At 35.8% G+C, this 6,097-nt stretch overlaps 1 non-coding gene across 1 annotated transcript; it reads right to left on the reverse strand.

Annotated features, from left to right (window-relative positions):
• Window positions 1–414: 414 nt before the first annotated feature.
• Trnaa-cgc (transfer RNA alanine (anticodon CGC)) lies at window positions 415–487 on the reverse strand. The gene has a single exon. It is a non-coding gene; the product is annotated as a tRNA-Ala (tRNA).
• Between the last annotated feature and the right edge of the window lie 5,610 nt (window positions 488–6,097).

Genomic DNA, 6,097 nt, shown 5'->3' on the forward strand with positions numbered 1-6,097 from the left:
GGGCAGCTATATAGAACAGAAACGTCTCTCAAAAAGCCTTTTTAAATAAACACATGATAACCAAACTCAAAAATACATCCTACTATTTTTAAAATTATCTATTATTCCTTTGAAGTTTGGTCTTTAACAAGTTGTTGCAAATATAAGTAGTAGCAAATACTCAAACATAATCCCTGGTGTGCATCAAGGACTATTCCAGATGTTGATTATATCAACTCATTTACCACTTATCAGGATGTTATGAGGTAGGCTCTCTTATTATCTCTTACTTTTTAGAGAAGAAGACTGAGGCACAGAGAAGCCATACAACTTGCCCACAATCTCAAAGCTGGAAAATTGTAGGATTGGGATTGAACTCAAAGACAGTCTGGCTCTAGAATTTGTAGACTGTATACTCTTTTTTTTTTTTTGGGGGGGGGGTACTGGGGATTGAACCCAGGGCCTTGTGCTTGCGAGGCAAACACTCTACCAACTGAGCTATATCCCCAGCCCGACTGCATACTCTTCTGCTTCCCTGGAATGGTAGTGACCAAAGAGATAGCATCCTTACCAACTGTCAGCATAGATGGTCTTGCCTTTGGTCCAAGAGCTAAACAAAGTTGCTTATGCAGATACTTTTTTTTCTAGCTCATAGATTTTCCTTTGAAATATTTTTAGCTTTTTCCTGTAAACTTCCCATACTGCTACTTCAAATTTTCTCTCTCCTTAGTGTTGACATTGTTTTCATATGTTAATCACTGAAAGTTTCATAACTAACAGACATCAATTATTCAAGAACTGATGGAGTCTGATTTTCTGGTTCACCTGTCTCTGTACCTTCTTGCCTCTTTCCCACTTCAGGACACATTACCAGTGTGCATGTGTGAAGGGCAAGGCAGGTAAAGATGGCATCTGGAGACTTGTTATAGCAGCTCTGACAACACATGGGTTTGCTTGTGGTTGCCAAATATGGGCTTTTTTCATTTTTGTTTTCAAATGAAACTTAAACTCTTTGTACTCCTATAATGTTTTATATTTAGATATCATTTTCTTTTAAGTCTTTATTTCTCATATAAGGTTTTGTGATTTATTAATTTGATTCATTTATGCTAATCACAATCAAAAATTGTCTTTTTTCAGTCTCTATACACAGCTAACTGTAAAAATTAATCAAAATCATTTTTTTCTTTTTCAAGGCTTCCTTCCCATTTAAAATACCCTTCCTCTCTACTATAGCATAGTAGATATAGTTTAGTAGCAGCAAAGACTACTCAAAGTGTTTTTGAAAAGGATTTTGTGGCAATGTGTAGATTTTCTGGGAAAGAGTCAGTGAGCTCGTGGTGGATGTAGATGTTCATTAACAGACGTAGATGTATATCTTGGAGGTAAGCTGGTATTGCAACTTCCACAACTGCCTGCTGTGGGGGTCAAGGTCTACTTCACCCACTTCACCTACAGAGTACCTGTGGGGGTCACTTGGGTCCTGGTGACACCAGCTGTTTCAACATTACCATTTTTCTGAATCCATTGAGTTTTCAAGAATAAATAATTGAAATACATAAAACCATACAGAAGATATGTGATTCTCTAAAAAATAGCCTATAATAAATGGAATTAGGATTACATTTAATGAGAGTTTGGGGTTTCGAATAATATTTACCAACTTTATTATGAGATAATGCAAAAAGTCATTGAGGTCTGGTTCAAAATTTCATTTGTAAAACAATAACTTCATGAGTTCTTCTGGGCTATAACACCCTCCATTAAGTGACATTAAACATTTAGCTTCTTCTGCCCTCATCTAAACTTTCCAAGGTCGATATTTTGCAGAAGAGAAGATGGGTCAGTGAAGTTAAGTAACTCTCACCTGGTTTGTGAAAGGCAGGCAGGATGCCATTTGAGGAATCTCCCCATGATAGAGGAGGATTGGTTCCCTTCCGGACAGGACAGCAAGTGGACCAGAAACGGCCTTTCGAATGTCACCTTCGGCACAGAGATGAAATTGAACCCACTTTATATTATCCACATTTGAAAGAGTAAGAGCCACCAAAAGTTACAGAAACGTTGAGTGATTTGTTTGAAGTCATTGAGGGATTAGAAGAGCCAGATCTCGGAAATATCTACCTCCCAGGACTGTGCTAAGATGGAGCAACCAGTCTCTCTGGGCTCCTTTCATCTCTCTTTCTAGGTCAGTCCCTGCAGGGTTTCAATCCTACCAGTTACTCTTCTTCTACATTGCCTATCAATTATTTGCTGTCTTGCTCTGGGGTTATGATATTTAAAAGAAAATACAAGTCAAGCTGTGATGTTTTGCCTGAGTTTTCCGGGTACTTGCCTCAATCTTCTGCTCAATTTTTGCTTTGGAGACTAGTTATACAATGGGTGAATTTCCTTTTGCACCTGAAGTCCTTGCAGAAAGTTTGGAAAGCTTGTCAATTACCAAAGGCCCATGAAATCAGGTCTCTGTCAGAACTTAAACGGAATGAGAAATCAGTTCAAACACAATTTAGATGTTCTGTTGAGGCTTTGTCTGGGTTCAAGTGTTCAAAAACACATAGCTTAAAAAAAGTATCGCTTCAACTTCAGATTGGTTCATGAGGTGAGCTTTTGAAAACACTGGTTTGGGTCACCTAGGTCAGGAAGAGAGGAAAAAAATGGGGTTATGCTTAAATTGATTCACTCCAGCTTTCAGGATTAAAGTTAAAGTTACAGTGGCTGCCATTTTTGACAGCTGGAAGAGTGGAAAAGAAAAATACTTTCAGAACTCGGAGAGTCAGAGAAATGGATGGGAAAAACTGAGTCTTTGTGACTTGAAGGGGCGCCTGAGACACAGCTGATTAAACATCCCGTTGCATAGTTGGTTGCTGATGACTTAATTCGCCTTTGTTAATGAATAGCACTGTACTACTAAATGGACTTCATGTTAATTACTCAACCTAGAGACCAGATGATAATTTCTCTTGTTTTAAGAGCTGTTATGAGATTATATTCTTTTAGCAAGTCCCTACTGAAGCTACAGAGATAGTTGTGTCAAGATGGCTACATGTCCATCAAAAGGTATTTTCTTATCTCCTGGGTACACAGCTAATCTACATTTCCCAGGCTCTCCTGTGGTAGAATGTGAGTAGAAGAGATGCACAACACTTTTGAGCCACCTCCCTCCCTTCCAAAAGCCCAAGAACTCCTGCAGTAGTCTTCATTCTCCCTGATATCCATTCTATGGCTATAGAATTCAAAAGAAGACTTGAGACCCCAGGTATTTTGAAGCCACATAACAGAATGATAACATTGGATATGGTGGAAGACAAAAACAACTTCCACTAAGATCTTGGCATATTACAGAGGCTAGCATTATTTACCCTAATTAATAATGCAATGGTCTTTGTAATCAGAATAAAAGATAATGTTATTACTAGCAGGACTGAATGCATAAAACCCTATCACTTTGACAAGCTAAGTTGGATTTGAATTGAGATCTCAAAATCAGTATTTTTCTTATTGCTATAGCATACAATACTGAAAAAACTAGTTGATATTCAATCAGTTGATCATTGTGTCATTTGTTATTATGTCCAACACCTGGTTTACCTGTACTTAAATTAACAGATACTTAAAGTTAAAATGTTAATTGTTTTAATAACATAAAAAATTTCAAGTTTTTCTTTTTATTTCAATCTGATTTTGAATATAGTACAATTAAAAGAAATTCTTGTCTTTTTAAACTTTTAGCTTATATAAAGGAATTTGAATACTCAATTTATAGTACTTTGTGTATCTTTAAAGTATCTCAGTAATACTTTCACCAATTTAGTTTATGTACGAACTTAATCCTTTGTGTCCTAGGGAAATTTTCAAGAAAACTAAGATTCTTTTGGGGTGAAAATGACAGGGAAAATCACATAACATAGTAAAAATTAAAATTATAATATTCATTATAAGACTACTCTGTGAGAAACTTAGTAACAGGATGAGAATTTTATGATGAATATGCTTTCAAACCATCTTAAGATATGAGAAAAACATATTTTTTTCAATACTCTGCATGGTAGAATTCAGATGCCTTTTGGAACACAAGTTGGAAGCTACTTCTTAAATAAGGATAATTTGTTCTGGGTCCACAACAAAAATGGCTTCAAATGTTTTTAAAGGAGGTCATTTGAGTACTCTAAAACTGTCTGGCATATGGCAACCTTCTAAAGCAAGTTCATATGATAAAGTGTATCCCAAAAGTGTGCTTGGGATTTCTGACCATATCAAAGCAAACTGAACTACATTATCAAGGATCTCTAATGAGGCAGTTTGTTTAATTGAAATACTTTAAATTACCATGTAGTATGGCATGAAAAAATCATTACTTTCATGAGCTGAACTATTTTCTATTAGTTTTAAATGAAACGTTTCCATATTGAAGCATGCTATGATAAATATGTTGTAAAATCTGTAAAACAGCAGGTCACAAGAAGGAATTTAAATGAAAGAATTCATCTACAATATCAGGATTTTGCCTTAAACATTATTGTTAGACAACAATATGCTATCACCGACTCTACCAAGAGGGTGGGAATATCAACCAGAAAGAGACTCCATCTATACAAATGTAAATCTAGTAATCATGGCACTGTTGTTTTGTTACATTTCTTTGTCTTTGCAGCAATAGAGTGCTCATGTCAACACGTGAGCAGAGTGACTTGCTTCCTATGGTCCCCTGAAGCATTTTTCTTTGGTTATTACTGAAGATAAGCTTATTTGGATTTAAGACAATCCCATCTATAGTCCAGTAGGGGGAATTCACAAAGCATTTGCCATGATTGCCTTTCCATTGAAAAAACTGGAATATCAGAATGAAATTCAGTTGAAATATGCTCTATCCCAACATGACCTACTTTTTTCTTTGTGGTGCTAGGGATTGAACCCAGGGCCTGGTGCTTGCAAGGCAAGTACTCTACCAACTGAGCTATCTCTCCAATCCCTACTTTTATTTTTAAGAATCACCAAAAAGTGTCCTAAGATTTGTGCTCCTCACTCAATGTATCTTGTGTGTCGTAAGTTAGATCATAAAGGTCCCATGGGAATGGATGGAACGTGACAGAAGATGCCTAACAAAGAGGGCCTGAACCTCCTAACCTCATGTCTCCTAAGAGTATAGTTACCATTAAAATATTAACTCTAACAGAAGAAGGAAAAGAACAAGGTTCAATTCTGATGACTGAGAAGTGATTTATAAGACAAATTTTTAAAAATCAGATGAAGAATATTACAACATAAAATACTTTCTTTGCTTTTTGAATGATAAAAGAGGTTCAAATTATTTGCTTTTGTTTTGTGCAAAAGAATAGTTCTCATGAGAAAAAGTTATTTTGGTGAGTTAAGTACATGATGGCAATAAATCTGAAGGTTTTTTCCCCTTTTTATTTTTTGGTAATTTTTGTGGAATGATGATTTTGCTAGTCTCTTGTGTTTCATGATTAAATGTCTAGATGCTATTCTAATAATCATGCCAATAATTAAGTCTTAGAGATTCTCTCATTTTATATGAGAAGTAACTATGGACAAGTAGAACTGGACCAGAATCTTTGTTTCATTAGTTTTCTTATACCTCTGAGATTTTGTGTACAATATTTAAGGCCTCTTTTTAGGGACCCTGGAGGAACTCTTCCCAGAGAAAAAGCATTAGTGTATTAATAGATTATGTCAGTTCTTTTCTCTACCATGTTATAAACTAGAAAGTTGAATTTTCCAGCTTAAAAAAAAGAAAAAGAAAATTAAATGTTTTGATCCTCAGTCCCTTGAGTCCTGTACTTGTTTGGAGTTTTATTTTCCCATCCCTGATCCAGTCTGAAGTTCTTTGTCTGCAATTCAATCTCTATTGCTTTAATCATTTTGGATTGTACCGATGGCTTCTCGGTAATAAAAGAAATGGGAAGCCAGGCTTGGCATGGGACAAGTCTCTTCAGCTGCAGTAAGACATTACATATGAATCGTCTACCCACAAAAGGGCCCACTGTCAGATTAAATTAATGAGCTGCATGTTTTAATCATTAAGGTAATAGCAATATGTGGATTCTTTGCCTCTGTTTTAATCATTTCTATGTTTTAACCAGCTAGATCATCAGTGAGA

Source organism: Sciurus carolinensis, chromosome 10 (genome assembly GCF_902686445.1).
Source record: "Sciurus carolinensis chromosome 10, mSciCar1.2, whole genome shotgun sequence".
Classification (NCBI taxonomy): Eukaryota; Metazoa; Chordata; class Mammalia; order Rodentia; family Sciuridae; genus Sciurus; species Sciurus carolinensis.